This window comes from Hemitrygon akajei, chromosome 11 (genome assembly GCF_048418815.1).
Source record: "Hemitrygon akajei chromosome 11, sHemAka1.3, whole genome shotgun sequence".
Classification (NCBI taxonomy): domain Eukaryota; kingdom Metazoa; phylum Chordata; class Chondrichthyes; order Myliobatiformes; family Dasyatidae; genus Hemitrygon; species Hemitrygon akajei.
In genome coordinates this window covers 20417425-20442701 of record NC_133134.1, presented here as the reverse complement: position 1 = coordinate 20442701, position 25277 = coordinate 20417425, and the positions used below count along the sequence as shown (strand labels likewise).

The window sequence follows — 25277 nt, the reverse complement described above, 5'->3', positions numbered from 1 at the left end:
AGCCCTCCTACCAATTTTTGGGTGTGCTGAGTTAAAATTAATTTCAATATTGATATATGAATTTCTGGATGAAGGAGCTCATTGTAGTTTCTATGCATTTTAAATACTTTGATCCCGAGCACAGGGCTGTCAATTGCGCTATAAATGTAAGAGCTGATCCGCATGCATGTTTAAGCAAACTTAAAGTTTATTAAATAACCAGATATACTGTGTGTCTACCGAGCCTATTCAGTCACATTAAAAAATGATGGAAGTCTCAGAGACTTGAGTTATTAGATAATCCAAGATTAAGATAGTCACCATGAATCTAAAAAGAAATTACAGCATGCCATGTCGTAGAGGACTACAGCTCAGAAACAGGCCCCTCAGCCCATCTAATCTGTGCTGAACTATTATTCTGCCTAGTCCCATCGACCTGCACTTGGATTTTTTTTCCCTCCATATTCCTCCCATTCATGTACTTTTCCAAACTTATCTTAAATGTTGAAATCAAATACACATCCACTGGCATCTCACTGCACATTTGCAAGTGAAGATGAAGATGAAGATGAAGTGAAGATGTTCCCCCTCAGGTTTCCCTTAAATATTTCACCTTTCACCCTTATCTTATGAATAAAGAAATATGGGAGAAAATGACAGGAAGGCACTAGGCATACTCAAATCTGCTCTGCTCTCTAGTATAATTTTGTCAAAGTTCAAAGTAAATTTATTATCAAAGTACATATATGTCACCATATGCAACCCCAGGATACTCAATATGCAGGCATACTCAATAAATCCATAGAATAATAACCATAATAGAATCAGTGAAAGACTGCACCAACTTGAACATTCAACCAGTGTTCAAAATGCAACAAACCGTGCAAATACAAAAAGAAATGAATGTTAATAAATAAATAAACAATAACTATCAAGGACATGAGACAAAGAGTCCTTGAAAGTGAGTCCATAGGTTGACAGAACATTTCCATGAAGGGGCAAGTGAAGTTGAGTGAAATTATCCCCTTTGATTCAAGGGCCTGATGGCTGGGGTAACACAACTGTGCCTGAACCTGGTGACATGAGCCCTGAGCCTCCTGTACTTTCTTCCCAATGGCAGCAGTGAGAAGAGAACACGTCCTGGGTGGTGGGGTCCAATCTGAATTTTGGCCTGAAATTCATTTCTTTACCAGATACCTATTACCTATGTCATGATTCTTCTGTAGCCCAGATTTGAAAATATATCTGGGTTGCAATCTCAGATTTATAGAGCTCAAGGGTAGAGAATTCCTAACATTCACGGCTTTCTGAGAGAGGAAATCTATTCTTATCTCCATCATGAGTGGCCATCCCCTTATACTGAGACCATGCCTTTCAGTTTTAGATTTCCTGCCCCCCCCTCCAGAAGTGGAAATTTGCACCTAACGTATTGCTCACCTCTCAAAATATGCCATGTTTCAATAAACCCACTAATTTTTTTTCTACACAGAGTGAGCAGACCTCTTTTGTTCAATCTATACTCAGTGGCTGCTTTATTAGGTACTTCCCTTGTACCAAATAGAATGGCCACTGATTATATATTTGTGGTCTTCTGCTGCTGTAGTCCATCCACTTCAAGGTTCAACATGTTGTGCGTTCAGAGATGCTCTTCTGCACACCGCTCTTGTAACATTTGAGGTATTGTTGCCTTCCTGTCAGCTTGAACCAATCTGGCATTCTCCTCTGACCTCTCTCATTAACAAGGCGTTTTTGCACATAGAACTGCCACTCACTAGATTTTTTTTTTGTTTTTCACACTATTCTCTGTAAACTGTGGATGAAAATCCCAGAAGATCAGCGGACTTTGAGAAGCTCAAACCAACCCATCTGGCATTGACAATCATTCCGCAGTCAAAGTCACTTAGATCACATTTCTTCCCCATTCCAGTGTTTGAACTGAACCTCTTGACCACGTCTGCATGCCTTTATGCATTGAGTTGCTACCACAAGATTGGCTGATTAGAAATCTGCATTAACAAGCAGGCATACAAGTGTACCTAATAAAGTTGCCACTGGGTGTATATCCCTCATTCAAGGATTCCAGACTACCTTTATTACAGTGCTTCCTCCCTTATGCGAAAAGAGCAAAGCTAGCATTATATTCCAGGTATGGTGTCGTCAAAGTCTGTGAAGTTGCAGCAAGCTTGCCAGGGATCTGAATCCCAGCATAAATCAGAAGCACAGTATGATCTATTTCCGTGTTGGTTATTTGTTTTTTATGAGCCATGAAAAGCTGACATTTATTGTCCATCCCTAATTGCCCTGAACTGAAAGAGTTGCTGATGAAATGGAAACTAAGTCATCTCCATTGGTTGGTCTTGAGCCACCTTTGGGCATTACGTGTGAACATGGAAGATTTACTTTCCCGGCAGATATTAGTAATCCAGATAGGTTTTATGGACAATCCTGTTATTCCCATCTCACCGCTCCCAGTACAGATGTTTTATTTAATTGCCTGAATCTAAACTGTACAGTTCCCATGGTGAGTTTTAATCCCATAATCTTAAACATAGAAACATAGAAAATAGGTGCAGGAGTAGGCCATTCGGCCCTTCGAGCCTGCACCGCCATTCAGTATGATCATGGCTGATCATCCAACTCAGAACCCTGTACCTGCTTTCTCTCCATACCCCCTGATCCCTTTAGCCACAAGGGCCATATCTAACTTCCTCTTAAATATAGCCAATGAACCAGCCTCAACTGTTTCCTGTGGCAGAGAGTTCCACCGATTCACCACTCTCTGTGTGAAGAAGTTTTTCCTCATCTCGGTCCTAAAAGGCTTCCCCTTTATCCTTAAACTGTGACCCCTCGTTCTGGACTTCCTGAACATTGGAAACAATCTTCCTGCATCTAGCAGGAAGATAACTCCAGGCCCCGGATAGTTGGCCAGTCTTCATCTCACTTTCTTTCATTCTATTTCAACTCTTTTTGTAGAATTTTAGAACTCCTAAAATAATGATAGCGTCATAGAAGACTACAGCACAGACACAGGCCCTTTGGCCCATCCAGACCATGCTGAGCTATTTATCTGCCTAATCCCATCGACCTGCATGTGGACCAGAGCCCTCCATACTGCCCCCCTCCCATTCATGTACCTGTCCAAATATCTCTTAATTATGAAATCGATCCTGCATCCATCACTTCCTCTGGACAGGACCTCCAGGGTTGCAATCTTAGGATTGCTACTCGTGCCACGTGCCAGTGAGGCTAGAAATAGGAAGGTAATGGAGCTAAATACGTGGCTAAGGAGTTGGTGCAGGAGGGAGGGCTTTGTGTTTCTGGACAACTGGGCCTTGTTCCACGGAAGGTGGGACCTGTTCCGATGGAACGGATTGGACCTGAACTGGAGGGGACTAACATCCTTGCGGGAAGGTTTGCTAGTGCTGCTCCGGTTTAAACCAGATTTGCAGGGGGAGGGGGACCAGAGTGTTAGAGCAGATAGTGAGATGGAGGAGGATAAAGGTCATGCAAGAGCTGCAAGTATAGTGCATGGAGTAAAGCCAGATCTAACATATAGAGAGGCTTTGAGGAAAGAGCAGCAGAATAAAGGGTGTAAAGGTAGTTAGGTAGAAGGGCTAAAGTGTGTGTACTTCAATGCAAGAAGCATCAGGAACAAAGGTGATGAACTGAGAGCTTGGATACATACATGGAATTATGATGTAGTGGCCATTACAGAGACTTGGCTGGCACTAGGGCAGGAATAGATTCTCAATATTCCTGGATTTAAAAGTGCTTTAAAAGGGATAGGGGGGGGGGGAGGGGAGGAGGGGTGGCATTACTGGTCAGAGATACTATTACAGCTACAGAAAGGGTGGGTAATGTAGCAGGATCCTCTTTTGAGTCAGTATGGGTAGAAGTCAGGAACAAGAAGGAAGCAGTTACTCTATTGGGAGTATTCTATAGACCCCCTGGTAGTAGCAGAGATACTGGGGAGCAGATTGGGAGGCAGATTTTGGAAAGGTGCAAAAATAACAGGGTTGTTAACATGGGTGACTTTAACTTCCCTAATATTGATTGACACCTGATTAGTTCCAGTGGCTTAGGCGGGGCAGAGTTGTTAAGTGCGTCCAGGATGGATTCCTGTCACAGTATGTTGACAGGCCAACTGGGGGAATGCCATACTAGATCTAGTATTAGGTAACGAACCGGGTCAGATCACAGATCTGTCAGTGGGTGAGCATCTGGGGACAGTGATCACCGCTCCCTGGCCTTTAGCATTATCATGGAAAAGGATAAACTCAGCCAGGAAGGAACCATGGGTGACAAGTGAGGTGGAGAATCTAGTCAGATGGAAGAAGGCAGCATACGTGAGGTTCAGGAAGCAAGGATCAGATGAGTCTATTAAGAAATATAGGGTAGCAAGAAAGGAGCTTAAGAAGGGGCTGAGGAGAGCAAGAAGGGGGCCTGAGAAGGCCTTGGTGAGTAGGGTAAAGGAAAACCCCAAGGCATTCTTCAAATATGTGAAGAACAAAAGGTTGACAGGAGTGAAGATAGGACCAAATAGAGATGAAGGTGGGAAGATGTGCCTGGAGGCTGTGGAAGTGAGTGAGGTCCTCAATAAATACTTCTCTTCAGTATTCACCAATGAGAGGGAACTTGATGACGGTGAGGACAATATGAGTGAGGTTGATGTTCTGGAGCATGTTGATATTAAGGAAGAGGAGGTGTTGGAGTTGTTAAAATACATTAGGACGGATAAGTCCCCGGGGACTGATGGAATATTCCCAGGCTGCTCCACGAGGCGAGGGAAGAGATTGCTGAGCCTCTGGCTAGGATTTTATGTCCTTGTTGTCCACGGGAATGGTACCGGAGGATTGGAGGGAGGCAAATGTTGTCCTCGTGTTCAAAAAAGGTAGTAGGGATAGTCCAGGTAATTATAGACCAGTGAGCCTTACGTCTGTGGTGGGAAAGCTGTTGGAAAAGATTCTTAGAGATAGAATCTATGGGTATTTAGAGAATCATGGACAACAATGCCATTAGTTTCAAAGTAAATATGTAAAAAAGATACGTCTGGTCTGCGGGTTAAGATTCTAAATTGGAGAAAGGCCAATTTTGATGGTATCAGAAATGACCTGGCTAGTATAGATTGGGACAGGCAGTTTGCAGGCAAAGGAGTACTTAGTAAGTGGGAAGCCTTCAAAAGTGAAATTCTGAGAGTACAAAGAATACACGTGCATGTCAGTATAAAAGGTAAAGATAATAAGTATAGGGAACCTTAATTTCAAGAGATATTGAGGCCCTGATTAAGTGGAAAAAGGAGGTGTATAGCAGGTATAGGCAGGCAGGAAGATTTGATTTGCTTGAGGAGTATAAGAAATGCAAGAGGACATTTAAGAAATAAATCAGGAGGGCTAAAAGAAGTTGCTGTAGCAGACAAGGTGAAGAAGAATCCTAAGGGATCCTACAGATATGTTAAGAGTAAGAGGATTGCAAGGGACAAAAATGGTATTCTGAAAGACCAGAATGGTAACTTACGTGTGAAGCCAAAACAGATGGGGGAGACCTTGCATTTTTTTTGTATCTGTATGGACACAGAGTCTATAGAAGTGAGGCAAAATGGCATCATGGGTCCTGGCAAATCAGGGTGGATAAATCCCCAGGGCCTGACAAAGTGTTCTCTTGAACCCTACAGGAGGCAAGTGGAGAAACTGCTGGGGTCCTAGCAGAGTTACTTAAATCATCCTTAGCGGCAGGAGAGGTACTCGAGGATTGGAGGATAGCCAATGTTGTTCCGCTGTTTAGAAAAGGTTCTAAATATAAACCAAGAAATTATAGGCCAGTAAGCCTGACATCAATTGTGGAAAAATTATTGGAAATTATTCTAAGGGACCGGATACATAAGTATTTGGAGAGAAATTGACTGATAAAGAACAGTCAGCATGGCTTCATGCATGTCGAACCAATCTTAGAGATTTTTTCAAGGAAGTTACCAGGAAAGTGGATGAAGACAAGGCAGTGGATGTTGTCTACATGGATTTTAGCATGGCACTTGGCAAGGTCCTGCATGGGAGGTTGGTCAAGAAGGTTCAGTCGCTCAGCATTCAAGATGAGGTAGTAAATTGGATTAGACATTGGCTATGTCGAAGAAGCCAGAGATGGGTAGTAGATGATTGCCTGTCTGACTGGAGGCCTGTGACTATGTGACTAGTGGTGTGCTGCAGGGATCAGTGCTGGATCCTTTGTGGTTTGTCATCTATATCAAAGATCTAGATGATAATGTGGTTAACTGGATCAGCAAATTTCCAGATGACACCAAGTTTGGGAGTGTTGTGGATGACGAGGAAGGTTATCATGGCATGCAGCTAGATCTGGACCAGCTGGGAAAATGGCAGATGGAAGTTATTGCACACAAGTGTGAGATTTTCCACTTCGGTAGGACCAACCAGGGTTGGGCTTACACAGTGAATGATAGGGCACTGAGGAGTGTGGTAGAACAAAGGGATCTGGGGATATAGACCCGTAATTCATTGAAAGTGGCATCACAGGTAGACAGGATCATAAGGAAAGCTTTTTGCAAATTGGCCTTCATAAATCAATGTATTGAGTACAGGAGATGGGATGTTGAAGTTGTACAAGATGCTGGTGAGGCCTAATTTGGAGTGTTGTATGCAGTTTTGGTCACCTACCTACTGGAAAGATGTAAACAAGATTGAAAAAGTTCAGAAAAAAATTACAAGAATGTTGCTAGGACTTGAGTACCTGAGTTATAGGGAAATATTCCCAAGAGCATCTGAGAATGAGGGGAAATTTGATAGAAGCATATTAAATTATGAGGGGTATAGATAGGATAAATGCAAGCTGGCTTTGTCCATAGAGGTTGGGTAAAACTAGGACGAGTTTCATGGGTTATGGGTTAAGAGTGAAAGTTGAAATGTTTAAGAGGAACGTGAGAGGAAATTCTTCATTCGGAAGATAGTAAGAGTGTGGAACGTGCTTCCAGAGAACATAGAACATAGAACAATACAGCACAGTACAGGCCCTTTGGCCCACAATGTTGTGCTGACCCTTAAACCCTGCCTCTCATATAACCCCCCACCTTAAATTCCTCCATATACCTGTCCAGTAGTCTCTTAAATTTCTCTAGTGTATCTGGCTCCACCACAGACTCAGGCAGTGCATTCCATGCACCAACCACTCTCTGAGTAAAAAACCTTCCTCTAATATGCCCCTAGTACGTGGCATGGGTAAAAATCCTGAGATCACAATCCTAGAGGTCCTGCTTTTTAACTTTAGCACCTAACTCTCTGAATTCCCTATGCAGAACCTCATCACTCATCCTACCCATGTCATTGGTACCTACATGGACCACAACCAGAGGTCTGTCCTAACTCAGCCAATGTAAAGAAGGAAGGGAAAATGACTTTACCTAGAGCAACACACACAAAATGCTGGAGGAACTCAGCGAGTCAGGCAGCATCTATGGAGAAGAGTAAATAACCGACGTTTTGGGCCAAGACCCTTCAGCGGGACTCTTGATGAAGGGTCCCGATCTGAGGGTCTTGGCCCGAAACATCGACTGTACATGTTTGCATAGCTGCTGATGGCCCTGCTGAGTTCCTGTAGCATTTTGTGGTGTTGCTTGGACTTCTAGCATCTGCAGATTTTCTCTTGATTGTGATTGGTCTACCCGGAGCTTTTCCTTATTTGCCTTCTCTGACTAAAGTCTCTCCTCACTGAAGCCTCAAAATCACCACTCTAACTCTGTCGGGCAATGACGGGCACTGCGACCGTGGCCGCTGCACTTGCCCCTGCCTTCCCTTAATCTGTTCTTGCTAATCAATCCCTAACGCCAATTGGTCGCTGGTCAGAGCTCCAAAAAGCTGCGGCCAATTGCTGCCTTCTCTACTCGGTCAGCGGACCTGGGTGAAATTCCTTCCTCTCAAGCTCCTGATCTCCCGATTGGTCGCTGCACTTCTTTAATCTTATTGATATATCTTGCTTAATTTCTTGTCTCAATGTGTTGCTCCGACTCTGCAAGGTATGTTCTTTGGCCTCTAACTTAAGTGCCGCTTCACAGTTTTGTTGATATTATGCATTTAGTTTTGGGCAATATACTTCTGTAGGTGCAGTTATGTGTGAAATTCCTCGGCAAAAGTCTGAGAAATTAGTCCATCTTTCCTGAGCTGCTCAAAGTGCATGATTCCTTTGAAGAGCCTTGCTGTCTGTTATTGTCCAATACAATACAAGTTGCTGAAGGAGCATTATAAGCCCGCTGAGCACAGCATCAACTTGCCCAGGTAGCCAGTACTTCTCTGCTTTTTGTGAGCCAACATCAAATGGAATATCTTTCAAGGACATAATTTCATTTCAAGTTCAGAGTAAGTTTACAAACCATGCTGGCTTTGTTCTCATGGTTCACGGACACCACCTGAACACTTCAGTGCTGCCTGATAACATTCTATAAATCCGTGCTGCAGAAAGAAACATATTCAATAAGATCTTGTTTTTAAATTCAGTTGTGACTCATGCACAAGGAATGAATTTCCTGCTCTGGTGCTTCCAGTTTGAATCCCTTGTTGCTGGAAATCAGGACTTTAATGAAATTGAAGGAATGCACTAAATTTATCTTCCCGTATCTGATGCAATGTGACAAGAAGGGACAAAAGCATTGGATTTTAGGTTTGTTTATTAGCATTTGCTGAACAAGGAAGAATGCAGAGCTGGTTGCAAATACGCTTGCAACATCTTGAGAAATATCTAATGTAGCAGGTGACTTTGATCAATGGAATATCAGCCAGGTGCAAACCCACACATCTGGCGTCCCCTCCTTGATGAATGGACAAGCCAATATCCAGCTATTTATAAATCTTTATTTAATTCATTTATACAGCAATATATTTTAGTAATATTTTATATCACTCTGAACTTCATATATTTTTTTCCAGTAAGAAAAGTCTCTCATCTAAAATTTCTCTTACTTGTTTTTAAAGTTCTTCATGGTCTGAGACCAGAGTACGTTTTAGTTTTGTACTCCTGCTCAAACTCTCAGGTTTTCTTCTGACAGTCCCTTAAATTTAAACAATCCCCCTCAACTGGCAGGTCAGCTTTTTGAGCTATGCTCCTAAAGCTGTGGTACAAAATATCTAAAACTCAGCTGACACGTTTAAATATCAACTCAAAGCCCACTTATTTACTTTACAAAACAAAGTACACTGCAGATGCTGTGGTCAAATTAACACGTACGAACACGCTGGAGCAACCCAGCAGGCCGGGCAGCATCCGTGGAAACGAGCGGTCAACGTTTCAGGCCGAGACCCTTCGTCAGGACTGAAGAGGGAGGGGGCAGGGGCCCTATAAAGAAGGTGCCAGGTGAAAAACCAATCAGAGGAAAGATCAAGGGGCTGGGGAGCGGAAGCAGGGAGGGGATAGGCAGGAAAGGTGAAGAAGAAATGTAAGGGGAAAGCACTATGGGTAGTAGAAGAAAGCAGAATCATGAGAGGTGATAGGCAGCTGGAGGAGGAGGCAGAGTGAAACTGGGATGGGGGAAGGGAGGGGGAGGGAATTACTGGAAGTTGGAGAATTCGATATTCATACCAAGGAGCTGGAGACTACCCAGACGGTATATGAGGTGTTGCTCCTCCAACCTGAGTTTGGGCTCATCATGGCAGTAGAGGAGGCCATGTATGGACATATCCGAGTGGGAATGTGAAGCAGAGACACATTCCCATTCAGATATGTCCATACATGGCCTCCTCTATTGCCATGAGTAAATACTTTGCTTTTAACTAACATCTTTTTTCTTTTATTTTCATGTTTGCTTTTATTTTTATTTTTTATTTGATCCCATTGTGAAGCACTTTGAACTACACCATCTGCATGAAAAGATATAAATAGTTATTCTCTATAAATAGTTATTGTTATTATTATTATTTACATTTTAAAGGGAAAAAGAAACATGATAATGGATCTTGCAAGATCCCCTGTTGAAGTTATGAATGCACCTTGCCAATAACACAGCGCCAGATACTTATGTGCTGAAGAAATCCAGCACCTTGACAGCTCCACAGTCTCAAAGTTGTTGGACTTCTTCACTATTCCAGTAGAGAATGACCCCAAATGCTGGTACTAGGATAGTTAGAACTATTGGATTGGATTGTATTTGTCGCTGGAGATTGGCTGATGGCTAGTAGTGAGCACAGCAGCACCCAGTTAACTTTTGTTAGATCTTCTTTCTTCTGACCTCTCTCTCCACCCCAGAATCAAGGGTAACTTTGAAAGCTGCTGCGAGACAAGCTTGGATACACTTAATATCTGGTCTCTTGTTTTTATGACTGCTGTAGTTGGCAAAGCCACCAGGGCTCAATCATTTGAATAATGAATATTAATTATCTTAATTAAGTAACTGTAGTTTCATGTTTCTAAGTATAGTTTTCTTTAAAAAAATGTAAGTTAAAAAAATCTGTTTCCAAAGGTTTCTAATCATTAGCATGGTTCCTGGGCAAGGCTTTAGTTCCTGCCACCTTTGTCTTGTCTGTGACTGTAATAATCCATAATCAGCTGTCACTACAAGTTTGTTCCTGAGCCACTGATCCTATCCCATCAGACAGAGGCCGGACTGAACTGTTCATCATCAGCTTCCAACCTCATTCCCATCAGAGTTGACCATCTGCACAAAGAGAATGAGCGAATATCAGACAGACAGACATACTTTATTGATCCCGAGGGAAATTGGGTTTCGTTACAGCCGCACCAACCAAGAATAGTGAAGAAATATAGCAATATAAAACCATAAATAATTAAATAATAATAAGTTAATCATGCCAAGTGGAAATAAGTCCGGGACCAGCCTATTGGCTCAGGGTGTCTGACACTCCGAGCGAGGAGTTGTAAAGTTTGATGGCCACAGGTAGGAATGACTTCCTATGACACTCAGTGTTACATCTCGGTGGAATGAGTCTCTGGCTGAATGTACTCCTGTGCCTAACCAGTACAATATGGAGTGGATGGGAGTCATTGTCCAAGATGGCATGTAACTTGGACAGCATCCTCTTTTCAGACACCACCGTCAGAGAGTCCAGTTCCACCCCCACAACATCACTGGCCTTACGAAGGAGTTTGTTGATTCTGTTGGTGTCTGCTTCGTACTGGAGAACCTATTGGTACTTCAATTGGTACTTGGTACTCCAATAGGGCTGTAGAGGTATCAAGGGTCAGGATGAAAATCAATAGATGTTTAGATATTAGAAGAATCAAAGGATGTGCAATTAATAGAGAGAAATATCACCAAAGTTTTGAAAAATTATGATCTTATTGGATGGCAAAACAGGGATGAGGGCTGAAGAGTTACTGATATGTCTGTTTTCATCTCTTTTGCTCTTACCTATTATGATCTATAAGCATATTTAGATGCACATATGCCTGTGAACCCCTCATTCACGCCATTTTGACCTCAGGACTTATCTATTGCCCAGTAAAACCCTGCTTCCAATCTCTTATAAACTTGAGCTCAGTGTGGTTACAGTACTGTGGCAGTCAGGTCAGTGAGATTCAATGCCAGTGACCCATGTTCAGTTCTTGCTGCTATGTGTAAGGAATTTGTACACTCTCCCCATGATGACGTAGGTTTCCTCCAGGTGCTCTGGTTTCCTGCAAAATTTCAGAGATGTACCTTGGCTCGTAGGTTAATTGGTCATGTGTATAATTGGGTGGTGCAGGTTCATTGAGGTGGAAGGGCCTGTTACAATGGTGTATCTCTAAATAATCCTCCAGTTCTCCAAGTTGCTGAAGTATCTATACTTGTTTTAATTCTGGCTCTGTTAATTTCCAGTTTTAATTAGAAACATTGAAAGCCTACAGCACAATACAAGCCCTTCAGCCCACAAAGCTGTGCCAAACATGTTCTTACCTTAATTGATCCAGTGTTGACAAATATTCCCTCAGTTGCTTGTTTTAGAATTGCATCCTTGAACCGTTCCATCTCTTTCTTTCTTTAGGATGTTCCTATCCCTTTTAACTTTCTGGCATCTATTCTAACATCTCCCTATGTGGCTTATTCTTGAACTTTATTTTTGAGCACCAGGGGATGATTTGCCACAGAAAATGCACTACAGTAATACAAAATCTTACTATAATTTGAGTCTTGAAGAGTTTTCCTTGTCCTCGTTAAAACTTCAGATTGATGCCAAGGATCTGATGCAGTATGAGACTTTCTGGTAATAATATATTGTCACGGTAACTCCCGAATCAAAAGCTGTGGATGAACCAGGAGGTTCGTCGTCTTTTGAGAGCTAACTCAATGGCATATAAGTCTGGTGACCCAAGCCTGTACAAGACTCCACAAGACCCAAGCCTCCACAAGAAAACTTGTGGAGGGCTATTCAAAGAGCAAAGAAACAATTCCAAGCGAGGATGGAGGTGACATTGGATGCACGTCAACTCTAGCAGGGTTTGCAGGACATTACTTTCTATCAAGCAAAACCCAATAGCATGAATGGCAATGATGCTTCACTATCAGATGAACTCGATGTCTTTTATGTACACTTTAATAGGGAGAACTTAACTACAGCTGTGAAGATCTCTGCTGTACCTAGTGACCCTGTGATCTGTGTCTTGGAGGCTGATGTCAGGCTGTCTTTAAGGAGCATGCGGCAGGCCCCGATGTAGTACCTAGTAAGGCTCTGGAAACTAGTGCCAACTAACTGGTGGGAGTACTCAAGGACACTTTCAACTTCTCATTGCTACCACTGTAAGTTCCCACTTCAAAAAGGCACTAATTATACAAGTGTCTAAGAAGAGCAGTGTGAGCTGCCTTAACGACTATCAGCCAGTAGCACTCACAGTGATGAAGTGCTTTGAGGGGTTGTTTATGGCTAGAATGAACTCCTGCCTCAGCAAGGACCTGGCCCCACTGTAATTTGCCTATTGCCACAATAGGTCTGTGGCGGATACAATCTCAATGGCTCTTCAAATTGCCTTAGATCACCTGGACAATACAAACACCTTTGTCGGGATGCTGTTTGTTGGCTATAGCTCAGCATCTATCACCATTATTCCCACAGCCCTGATCGATAAGCTACAGAACCTGGGCTTCTGTACCTCCCTCTGCAACTGGATCCTCGACTTCCTAACTGGAAGACCACAGTCTGTGCAGATTGGTGATAATATCTCCTCCTCACTGATGGAAACTCTGGCGCACCTCAGGAGTGTGTGCCTAGCCCACTGCTCTACTCCCTCTATACCCATGACCGTGTGGCTAGGTATAGCTCAAGTATCATCTATAAATTTGCTAATGATACAAACATTGTTGTTAGAGTCCCAGAACGAGTTGAGAGGGCATACAGGAATGAGATATACCAGCTAGTTAAGTGGTGTTGCAACAACAACCTTGTACTCAATGTCAATAAGACGAAAGAGCTGGTTATGGATTTCAGGAAGGGTAAGATGAAGGAGCATGAACCAATCCTCACTGAGGGATCAGAAGCGGAGAGAGTGAGCAGTTTTAAGTTTCTGGGTGTCAAGATCTCTGAGGATCTAACTTCTTTATAGTCAACATATCGACTATAAAGAAGGGATGACAGCAAAAATATTTCATGAGGAATTTGAGGAGATTTGGTTTGTCACCTAAAACACTTGGAAACTTATATAGATGTACTGTGGAGAGCATTCTGACAGGCTGCATCACTGTCTGGCATAGGGGTGGGGAGGGTGTTGGCTACTGCACAGGGCCGAAAGAGGCTACAGAAAGTTGTAAAATTAGTCAGCTCCATCTTTGATACTAGCCTCCGTAGTATTCTGAGGATGTGGTTGCCTCAGAAAGGTGACGTTGATTATTAAGAATCCCCATCACCCAGGGCATGCCCTCTTCTCATTGTTACCATCAGGAAGGAGGTACAGAAGTCCCAAATGCACACAATGAGTGATTCTGGAACAGATTCTTTCCCTCTTCCATGTGATTCTTAAATAGACATTGAACTCATGAACACTGCCTCACTTTTTTAAAATCTGCATTACTTCTGTTTTTGCACTATTTTTGATCTACTTAACACGCTCTCTCTCTCTCTCTCTCTCTCTCTCTCTCTCTCTCTCTCTCTCTCTCTCTCTCTCTCTCTCTGTCTCTGTCTCTGTCTCTGTCTCTGTGTCTCTGTCTCTGTCTCTGTCTCTGTCTCTCTGTCTCTCTGTCTCTGTCTCTGTCTCTGTCTCTGTCTCTGTCTCTGTCTCTGTCTCTGTCTCTCTCTCTCTCTCACTTCTCGGGCTTCCAGCCAGGTACAAGTATTGATTTTAACTGATGTTTCGATGACAAACTCTGCTATCTTCATCAGGGATAATGCTTGGGCATGTCTAGTCCGGTGGTATTTATACCCCTATCGTTCTTCCCTCCTGATTGGCTAGTTCTCATCCAATCTCACCTTGTTTACAATTGAATTCCAGTTCTTACTTAAAGTGAGAACTTTGTCTTTGTTAAAAGTCTTTTCCTCCTGTTTTGTTTCAATGGGTTCCTTTGTCAGGCGGTCCCAAAAGCCACTGGCGCAGCACAGTAGTTTTGTGTCAATCCTGTGGCCATTGCGAGTGCAGTGTTCTGCTACTGCTGGTTTCCCCAGGTAACCCAAACAGATACACCTCCCGTTCTCCTTAATGCATGTTTCCACCATGCGTCCTGTCTAGCTGATATACGCTGCTCCGCATTCATAGTGAATCCTGTAAACACCAGCCGTCCTGAGTCCCAGGTCATCTTTGACCTGCATCAGCTGTGTTTTGAGCTGCCTTACAGGTTTGTGGTAGGTATTAATCTGGTATTTCTTCAGGGTCCTGGCAATCCTTCTAGAAATCGTGGAAATATAGCAAACATATCAATAGCAATTGATTTACTTTTTTTTCAGTATTATCATGTATTGCATTGTACTGCTGTTGCTCGGTTAACAAAGTGCACAGCACAGGTGACAATAAGTCTGATTCGGATTCTATATCCTTACAGGGTCAGGAACTGGAGACCACCTGGTCCCTCAAGCCTACACCAGTATTTAGAATGATCATTTTCCCATTGCATTCAATTCAAAAATCCTCAAAAAATGTATCTACTTCCTCTTCAACTACCCCAAATAATCCAGCCTCCACAATCCTAAAGGGTAAAGAATTCAGGAGCACAAACTGCTAAAAAAAAATGCCTTTTTCTTAACTGTAAGATGCAAATAACTGGATGGAATATACTGAATGTTTCAATACTATTCTTCATTTAGTTCTATTTCTTTAATGTTTAGTAAGATGAGACCAAAGCAGCGTTAATAACATAATGCATATTGTCACAAAAATTAAATATTTAGTGAGTCATCCTTTTCAGCAGGTGTCCCACAGAGGAACAGAATATTTTTTATTTCTTTTAAGTACAGTACCTGGGCTTTAATGGCAAACTGGTACTGCCGTTAATTGTGAATAAATCCCAAAAGTTCTGAAAATATTCAGCAATGCAGGCGTCATCTCTGGAAAGAAACAGAGTTTATGTTTTAGGTCAAAAACCATCCCCATTTTGATTAGAGCAATTTTTTTTTTACCCCAGAATCTTTGTTTAAATACACTGATTCCACTAATTGGGAAGGGGTCCACTTAGAATAACTCTTAAGGCATCTCATCTAGCTTCAAATAGGCAAATGTCCACTAATGGATTCCAGAAAACAGCACAGAGTTGCACTGAGAGAGTCATTTGTCTCAAAGGGCACAAAGGTAACTCCAGATAGTTGGAATTGTTACTTTTTGGAAGGGAGAATGTCATTAGAATAGTATGAATCCTCAGAGGACACGTGTACCAAAGCTTTCAATTTGTTCTTTCATAAATTATTGATGATGTCAGTTATTAACATCTCATCAATATAAATTGCTTTGAAATTACTTTCTTTCCAATCCTGGTCTAATCCCAAAGGTTTAGAGTACTGTGTATGGGAGGAAAGGGGGAATAGGGCCTTCTTTTGCTGTTGCTGTTCTGTTGCTTGTCGTATTTTGTTTTGTTATGTTCTGTGTTGTTCTGCTGTGCATTGTGGGAATGCTAGGATGGCACCAGAATGTGTGGAAACACTTACAGATGCTTTGGGTCAGCTGGTTGTTGATGCAAATGACACATTTCACTGTATGTTTTTGTTTTAAAATAAAATAGATGTTTATTTAAAATTCACTACAATAATTCAACTTAGTACTTCATAAAACAACCACAATATATATCACTTACTTTCATTGCTTTTGTAAGTTAGCCTGGATTGGTAACACCAACCTTACCATACATTCTACTTTGCTTCAGTTAGTCTTGGTGGAGCTAATCTGAGAATTGGTTTCTCAGTAGCTAGCCATTCCCTAGTCTTATCATTTGCAATCTGCCATGTCTAAGGCTCAGCTATGAGTGTTGACAGTGTGGGTTTAACGTGGAAGAGATCTCACCGTATAAAATCACTGTACATTTTTGATCTACATGTGATAAATAAACTTGAGTCTTGAATCTTGAAATTTCGACTATTTATTTCCCTCTATAGATGCTGCCTGACTTGCTGAGCTTCTCCAGTATTTTGTGTGTGCTGTTCAAGTTTCCAGAAGAACTTTGTCTTCCCTTTAGGCAAGAAAATCTGCAGATTCTGGACATCTAATCAACACACAAAAAGATGGAGGAACTCAGCAGGCCAGGCAGCATCCATGGAAAAGAGTAAACAGCTGATGTCGCAGGCCAAGACCATTAATCTGGTCTCCATCCATTTTGTGGTGTAGCAGGACTAATTCTTCCATTTAGTCCTGCTCCACCAGAAGTGGGAGGACCTAGTTCCAGTTCCAATAACCTCCTACTTTTGACTTGACAAGCCTAGTTACAATTTCGATAATCTTTTGATTTGATAATCTGCTGTAATTTCTCCTCATCCGACTACATCATTCTTGTAAAAATATTTGATTATGATAAAACTGCTAATTAAATGCACGTTGTTGTTTATAGTTAAAAGTTAAGTCAACTTTTTCACATTCGCTGTATTTTTAGAAATTTGACATACCTTTGACTTGCTCTCAGCAGTTTGATCTTGCCTCTTCCAGGACCTAGAAATGTTCTCAATAATTAAGTTTCAATCTGCTGCATAATTCAGCAGTCTCTCTGGACTTTAACACTAGCCTAATCTGGTTAGTGCCCTTCAGCATCTTTGACACATACGTTTCCTCGTTGTGGTGAACACGTGTGCCAAGCAAGTGTCAAGTTCACAGTGTGCAGCAAATGCATTTGTGTGTCCGATGCAGTTACAAGGTCCCAATGTGAAATTGCATGACTCACATTATCACTTTGCATTATTGCTGTTATCATTCTGAGTATAAATACCTCTCCTTTTTACAAGTATAGCTGGGCAGAGGGTTCTTTCTTCTTGCAGTGAAACTATTGGCAGATGCCTTGTTGGCAGCGACAGGCTGGCATCACAATTTCATAGTAAGGCATCTGGAAGAAACCATCACCTTAGCCAGCAAAGCATAATGATATTGGCTGATACAAGAGTGGGAACGTATTAGGACATAATATATGGAGTAGGAGAATCTGATTTAGGATTTTGGTAGCAGTATCCATAGCTCCCAGTACTATGTGAATTTTCTCAATATCAATCTGTTTATCTCACTATCTTTTCCAACCTAATAATTTCTCCTCCATCGCTCACAATTTGTGATTGTTTCTCCATTCTTTTGGAGAGCTGTATCCTCCTCCTCCTCTACCCCTTCCCTTGTGCCCCTCTCCACTTTGTCACTTTGTTTTTCATCTGCAACAATACACACAAAATGCTGGAGGAATTCAGCAAGCCAAAGAAAGGTCCAAAATTCAAAGTAAACTTATCATCAAAGTATGCATATGTCACCATATAACAGCCCGAGATTCATTTTACCTGCAGGCATTCACAGTAGAAAAATGATACTATAGAATCAGTGAAAAATTAAACACAAACAAAGTTGGGCAAACAGCTAATATGCAAAGGAAGATAAATGGTGCAAATACAAGGAAAGAAAAATAATAAAAAAGTAAAAAATATTGAGAACATGAATTGTACAGACCCTGAAAGTGAGTCCTTTGTTGTGGAATCAGTTCGGTGTTGAGGTGAGTGAAGTTATCCACACTGGTTCAGGAGCCTGATGGTTGCAGGGTAATAAGTATTTCTGAACCTGGTGATATGGGACCTAAGGCTCCTGTACCTCCTTCTCGATGGCAGCAGTGAGAAAAAGCATGCCCTGGTTGGCAGGGGTCCTTGATGATGGATGCTGCTCTCTTGTGACAGGGCTCCTTGTAGATGTGCCTAACCCTAGAGGTGGGGAGGGCTTTTCTTGTGATGGACTGATGGACAGATGATAATGCCAAGGAACTTAATGTTACTGACCCCTTCCACCTCCAGAACTGGCTCATGAACCCCCAGTTTCTTCCTCCTGAAGTCAATAATCAGCTCTTTGGTTTTGCTGACATTGAGTGGCAGATTGTTGTTATGACACAATTGAGCCAGATCTTCAATGTCCTTCTTATATGCCAAATTGCCGCTACCTTTGATTCAGCCAACAATAGTGGTGTTATCAGCAGACGTAAGTTTGGCATTGGAGCTGTACTTAGCCCCACAGTAATAAGTGTAAAGTCAGGCAGCATCCATGGAGGGGAATAAAGAGCCGGCTTTTCATCATCATTGTGTTTATGATTGATTGTCATCTACCTCTTGGTGGAACAAAGGAGATTAGCCAGGAGTGTGTCAGTAATCAACTCTAGAGAAAACAAAGACAGGGGTGAGGGTCTAAGTAGCTTATTAAATGGGTCGGAGGTAGAGTTGATGATGTTACAGAAATGGGCAAACCTATTGAGAGCAGAAGTGCATGCCCCAAGCTAATCTTAAGGTCAAATGTAGAGTGAAGATTGTCAGGGTGTGACCAAATCAGTGGCTAAGGCAGGGAGCAAGATTGTGATGGGAATGCTCTTTCCAGTAGTTAGATGGGAGGAATCTTCACAATTTAACATGGTGCCAAAGAGGCTAAACTACAATACCGTTCCTGAAATTCTTCTGATGTTATGTCAGACATCTAAGCTGAGATTGTCTCAGCTTGCTCCTGCCCCACTGAACTCATTTCTGCGTACCTCGACACTGTTTTATCCCCCCTTGTTCAATCCCTTCCCACCTATGTTCGTGACACTTTTCACACTTTGAAGTTTTTTCAATGATTTTAAGTTCCCTGGCCCCCACCGCCTTATTTTCACCATGGATGTCCTGTCCCTATATACCTCCATCCCCCACCAGGAAGGTCTCAAAGCTCTCCGCTTCTTTTTGAATTCCAGACCTAACCAATTCCCCTCTACTACCACTCTCCTCCGTCTAGCAGAATTAGTCCTTACTCTCAATAATTTCCCCTTTGGCTCCTCCCACTTCCTCCAAACCAAAGGTGTAGCCATGGGCACCTGTATGGGTTCCAGTTATGCCTGCCTTTTTGTTGGCTTTGTGGAACAGTCCATGTTCCAAGCCTATACGGGTATCTGTCCCCCACTTTTCCTTCGCTACATCAATGACTGCATTGGCGCTGCCTTCCATGCATATTGAGCTGGTTGACTTCATTAACTTTGCCTTCAACTTTCACCCTGCCCTCAAATTTACCTGGTCCATTTCCGACACCTCCCTCCCCTTTCTTGATCTTTCTGTCTCCATCTCTGGAGACGGCTTATCTACTGATATCTACTATAAGCCTACAGACTCTCACAGCTACCTGGACTATTCCTGTTCCCACCCTGTCTCTTGCAAAAATGCCGTCCCCTTCTCACAATTCCTCTGTCTCCGCCTCATCTGCTCTCAGGATGAGGCTTTTCATTCGGGACGTAAGAGATGTCTTCCTTTTTTAAAGAAAGGGGCTTCCCTTCTTCCACCATCAACTCTGCTCTCAAAAGCATCTTTCCTATTTCCCGCACATCTGCCCTCATCCCATCCGCCCGCCACCCCACTCGGGATAGGGTTCCCCTTGTCCTCACCTACCACCCCAACAGCCGCCAGGTCCAATGTATAATTCTCCATAACTTCTGCCACCTCCAACGGAATCCCACTACCAAGCACATCTTTCCCTCCCCCCTCTTTCTGCTTTCCACAGGGATCGCTCCCTACGTGGCTCCCTTGTCCACTCGTCCTCCCCATCCCTTCCCACCGATCTCCCTCCTGGCACTTATCCTTGTAAGTGGAACAAGTGCTATACCTGCTCTTACACTTCCTCCCTCACCACCATTCAGGGCCCCAGACAGTCTTTCCAGGTAAGGCGACATTTCACCTGTGAGTCGGCTGGTGTGGTATACTGCGTTCAGTGCTCCCGGTGTGGCCTTTTATATATTGGTGAGACCCGACGCAGACTGGGAGACCGTTTCGCTGAACACCTGTGCTCTGTCTGCCAGAGAAAGCAGGATCTCCCAGTGGCCACACATTTTAATTCCACGTCCCATTCCCATTCTGATATGTCTATCCATGGCCTCCTCTACTGTCAAGATGAAGCCACACTCAGGTTGGAGGAACAACACCTTCTATTTCGTCTGGGTAGCCTCCAACCTGAAGGAATGAACATTGATTTCTCTAACTTCCGTTAATGCCCGTCCTCCCCTTTTTACCCCATCCCCTATCTATCTATCTATCTATCTATTTATTTATTGATTATTCCCCCCCTTTTTTCCTCCCTCTTTTTTTCTCTCTCTGCTCCTCTCACAATCACTCCTTGCCTGCTCTCCACCTCCCTCTGGTGCTTCCCTCCCCCTTTCTTTGTCCCTAGGCCTCCCATTCCATGATCCTTTCCCTTCTCCAGCTCTGTATCCCTTTTGCCGATCAACTTTCCAGCTCTTAGCTTCATCCCTCCCCCTCCTGCCGTCTCCTATAATTTTGGAACTCCCCCTCCCCTTCCCACTTTCAAATCTCTTACTATCTTTTCTTTTGGTTAGTCCTGACGAAGGGTCTCGGCCCAAAACGTCGATTGTACTTCCTCCTATGGATGCTGCCTGGCCTGCTGTGTTCCACCAGCATTTTGTGTGTGATCTGAGAGTAGGATACTTCCAATAAAATGATGTAATTAACAATTTTCAGTTTACACATTTCCCAGAGAATGGACTTATCAGAGTTACCAGATTTTGAGATGTTGGAGGATAATCTGTCTAGCTCCAGAGAGGCAGCTATCAAAGATTCCATGGGAATGTTTGAAGAAGGGCATAGTTGATCTTCTGATATTCTAGTTAATAATTATCACTCAACAATAGATTTATATATATTCGTTGCAAGGTCTCTTTTTGAGTCCAAGTTGGCAATAGTAATTCCCTTCTTTACAACAGTAATTATTTTAAAGTACTTGAAATAAAAGAACATGCTGAAAATATTTTGAGCATTTTCTAGCATCTGCAGCTTTTCTCTTGTCTACATTTTGGATCGGTGAGGTCATTGATCTGAAACATTCACATTTTGTCTGTGAGGATGCTGCCTGGCCTTTTGAGTATTTTCAGCATTTTTAGTTTATTTTTGAAATTTTAGAGATGAAATATTTCTAGTTGTTTTCTAACTTATTAATTTCTGATTTTAAGTATGAGATCAACTAAGAAGCACATTAGGGCACCCTGAAGATGAGAAAGGAGCAACAAAAATTTTGGGATGTACATATTCCATACCTTATTTCAGGAATGCTAATAGAAGGCCTGGTTATGTAATTTAATTTAGAGATACAAGGTAACAAGCCCTTCCAGTTCAAAGAACCTGTGCTGCCCAATTGCACACATGACCAATTACCCGACTAACCCGTAGGTCTTTGGAATACGGGAGGAAACTGGAACACCCAGAGGAAAGAGCAAGTATGAACTCCTTACAGACAGCAGCAGGGATTGAACCCATGTTGCTTGTGCTTTAACTAACCATTACGCTACTGTGCCACCCAAGTTTATTAATGACCCTTCTCCCTCTGCACTCAGTTAGTAACCCAGTGAATTCAGATCTTCTCTTCAATTACCCCATTAGCACTTCTGAGAGAATATCTTACTGCTTTATTTTTCTCTGAATTTGCAGCGTGCTTGCAAAGACCCTTTTGCATCTTTTATACCTCTTAAATATGAGTATTTCAGTCCCTGTACTCATCTGAGTGAATTTCTTCGACATTCTTCCAGCGTGAATCTCAAAGTTCAAAGTAAATTTATTATCGAAGTATGTATATGTTACCATATACTACCCTGAGATTCATTTTCTTGCAAGCATTTACAGTAGAACAAAGAAATACAATAGAATCAATGAAAACCTACACATACAGACTTGACAAGCAACCAGTGTGCAAAAGAAGACGAAGGGTTCAAATACTAAATAAATGATCAAATAAATAATACAGAAATAAATAATAATGAGCTGTAGAGTCCTTGAAAGTCAATCCATAGGTTGTGGAATCAGTTCAGTGTTGAGGTTGTCCACACTGATTCAGGAGCCTGATTGTTGAAGGGTGATAACTGTCCCTGAACCTGAACTTTCCACCAATCACAACACCACCCCCACCTCCACAGCACCCCTCTCATTCTATTTCTCCTCCGTTTCTCAGTATTTCTGGTCCTGCTTCACTAGTGTCTTTGATAAGTTCCATCCTCACCTCCCTGTCACCTCACTTCATTCACATATTCTGAGTGTCATCCTTAACCATTTATAGTACACCAGCCTTGTCTCACATTTTGCTCTATGTGGATAGCACTTGCAGTCAAGATGGGGCCAACAACCAACGATTCCTCAGGCGACGTCTTTCAGATAGCAAATCTCTCCAATTATTTCACTTTTTCTACGCCTTCTGTTTGTTCTTTTTGCCTTGTTTGTGTTACGGAGACGGCTGGAGCCTGTGACGTGCAGCTTGGAACTCGATCGAAGCTTCAGTGTGTCCAGTGTGTCTGGAGAGCGGCCTCATGGAGATCAGAGACAGGGGGCCAAAAAGGACCGAAAACACAAGCTCACTCATGGAAAAGACCAGAGGCGAGGCGCTGAGTCCCGAACGACTCCATCTTGAAGTGGCGAGCAAACCTCAGATCAGCAGCGTTCAGACCCTGGTCAGTGGATACATCTTAAGGAAGGACTGAGTTTGTGTGCTGCTCTCCTCACATGCAGACGAAAAGATGTTTCTGATATTCTGAGATTTATGTGATTGTTGGACTGTACTTTATATTGGTTTCCTTCAGTTTGCCGGTATTTTCCTTCTTGTGGACGATCGGCGAGTGGGTGATCTGTTAATTTTTTGTGTGTGAGTGGGTGGTTGGTGTACCGTCACTGTTCTTTTCTGCTAATTGAGGGGTCAGGGATTGTTATTGTTCTTTTCTGCGACTGAGAGTGTCAGTGATTTTTATTGTGGCCGTTCTTTTGCTGCTGGGGAAGGGGATTTTGGGGTCTGTGCGTTTTGTTTCTTTTCTTTTTCATGCCGGGGGGAGTTGATGTCTTTTATTTCATCAACACCCATGGTCTTTCTATATTTTATGGCTATCTGGAGAAGACAAATATGAGAGTTATATTGTTCACGTGTACTTTGGCAATAAAATGAACCTTTGACCCTTTTAGATTTATTTTATTGCCTTACTATCAATTTGTGACTCTGTTTAAGTTTACATGTGGTCAGCAGCATTTGAGGATATTAAATCTTTATTTACCCTGCAGGTTCTGCATGATTTATTTAAAGCTGTTATATTTTTCTTTTACAGTTTGACAGCATCTTCCCATAAATTATTGTAAACTCATTTAATTCCTCCCAGAAAAGTCATTTGTTTGCTCAATATGTATCCTGTTGTATGACGTGGACGATCATGGTCCTTCCATCACCACAATTGTTCTTGAGGAATTCTTCTACAGAAATACTTTGCCATTGCCTTCTTCTGGGCACTGTCATTACAAGATGGGTGTCTCCAGCCATTATCAATACCCTTTAGAGATTGTCTGCCTGGTGTCAGTCGTCGCATAACCAGCACCTGTGATATGCACCAGCTGCTCACATGACCGTCCACCACCTGCTCCCATGGCTTCATGTGACCCTGACCCAGGGAGGTAAGCGGGTGCTACACTCTGCTTAAGGGTGGCCTAGAGGAGCGAAAGAGCGCCTTACATCTCTTTTGGTAGAGACGTATTTCCACCCTGCCACCCTACCTAGAAAAGTACCACTCCCAAAACTCAGAAAATATAATTTGTTTGGTAGCTGATCTATCAATCTGTAGAAGCTTATCCTGGAAAGGAAAAGTAAGCCAAATGCTAGAAATCTGAAATAAAATAGGAAGGACTGGAAAAATTCAGGATGAAACGCTGGCTTATCTTTCTCCACAGATACTGCTTGATCTGTTGAGTAATTTTGCCATTCACTAAGTTATTTTTCAGAATGTTGCATTGAAGCAAAATTTATAGAGAAGGTATTCTTTGTTTATAAGCCTAGATATGACTAACAATAAAAAGTTATTTTCTAATGATGTATTCTGTGTCAAAATGGTTGTTGTGATGCGTCTAGTGAGCTAGTGTAGTGGGTAGCGCTTGTCACTCTCACTTTCAGCTTCCACCACTGGCTAGCAGTCTTACGAAAAGGAGAGCTGAATGTGTAAGTCTGTCCCTGCCAGTACATAGCCTCTCCAGCAGCAAGCCTCAAGTAGTGCCTCCTCACTGGTGACACACAGAAACTGAACTCCTTTTGGACTTAGGCTGAACTACAGTGGACGAGGAGGAGGTCTGACCCCTGCATGTGTATCACGCAGGCCCTCCTGTATGTGGACACACCCTGGTGCTCGAGAACCAGATCCCCAGCTATGGGTAAATAGCCCCACTGCCTTGTGGGCAGCCTCTGGAGAGACGAAGGCTATGGGAGTAAACCCAGACAGCAAATCCAGAGTGGGGCCCCTAAGGCAGCTCGACATCATTGAACATCCTTCCGAAAGCTCCTGCAGCCAAGCTGGTGCCAAACATTTTGCTTCATAAGCTTCCCTTTGGACTACAGTGGTGAGGGTGAGAAGGTGATCTTGATGACTGGGCATCTCAGGATCTCCATATCTTCTGTCCAGGCTTGTGATGATGATCATCACCACCCATTGTCCTTCGAGACAGACGGATGCTAACCACCACATTGTTCTAAGTTTAATGATTGCTTCACTTTGTGAAAGAAATGAACTCAATCTGTAACCATGGTCATAAATTTTAATAATAAAGTACAATATATATAACATTATAATATATTTATTTTTATTTATTATAATATATTCATTTTTTAAATTGGGCACTTTCGGGTTTCTTGCTTTGCGACTGCCTGCAAACAAGCAGATCTCAAGGTTATACTCTTTGGTAATAAATGTACTTTGATTA

The 25277-nt window shown here is 42.5% G+C and overlaps 1 protein-coding gene across 3 annotated transcripts in view; it reads left to right on the top strand.

Annotated features, from left to right (window-relative positions):
• grin2aa (glutamate receptor, ionotropic, N-methyl D-aspartate 2A, a) overlaps positions 1-25277 on the top strand; it is a 295273-nt gene that overhangs the window by 128883 nt on the left and 141113 nt on the right. The gene's annotated exons all lie outside the window — the stretch shown is intronic.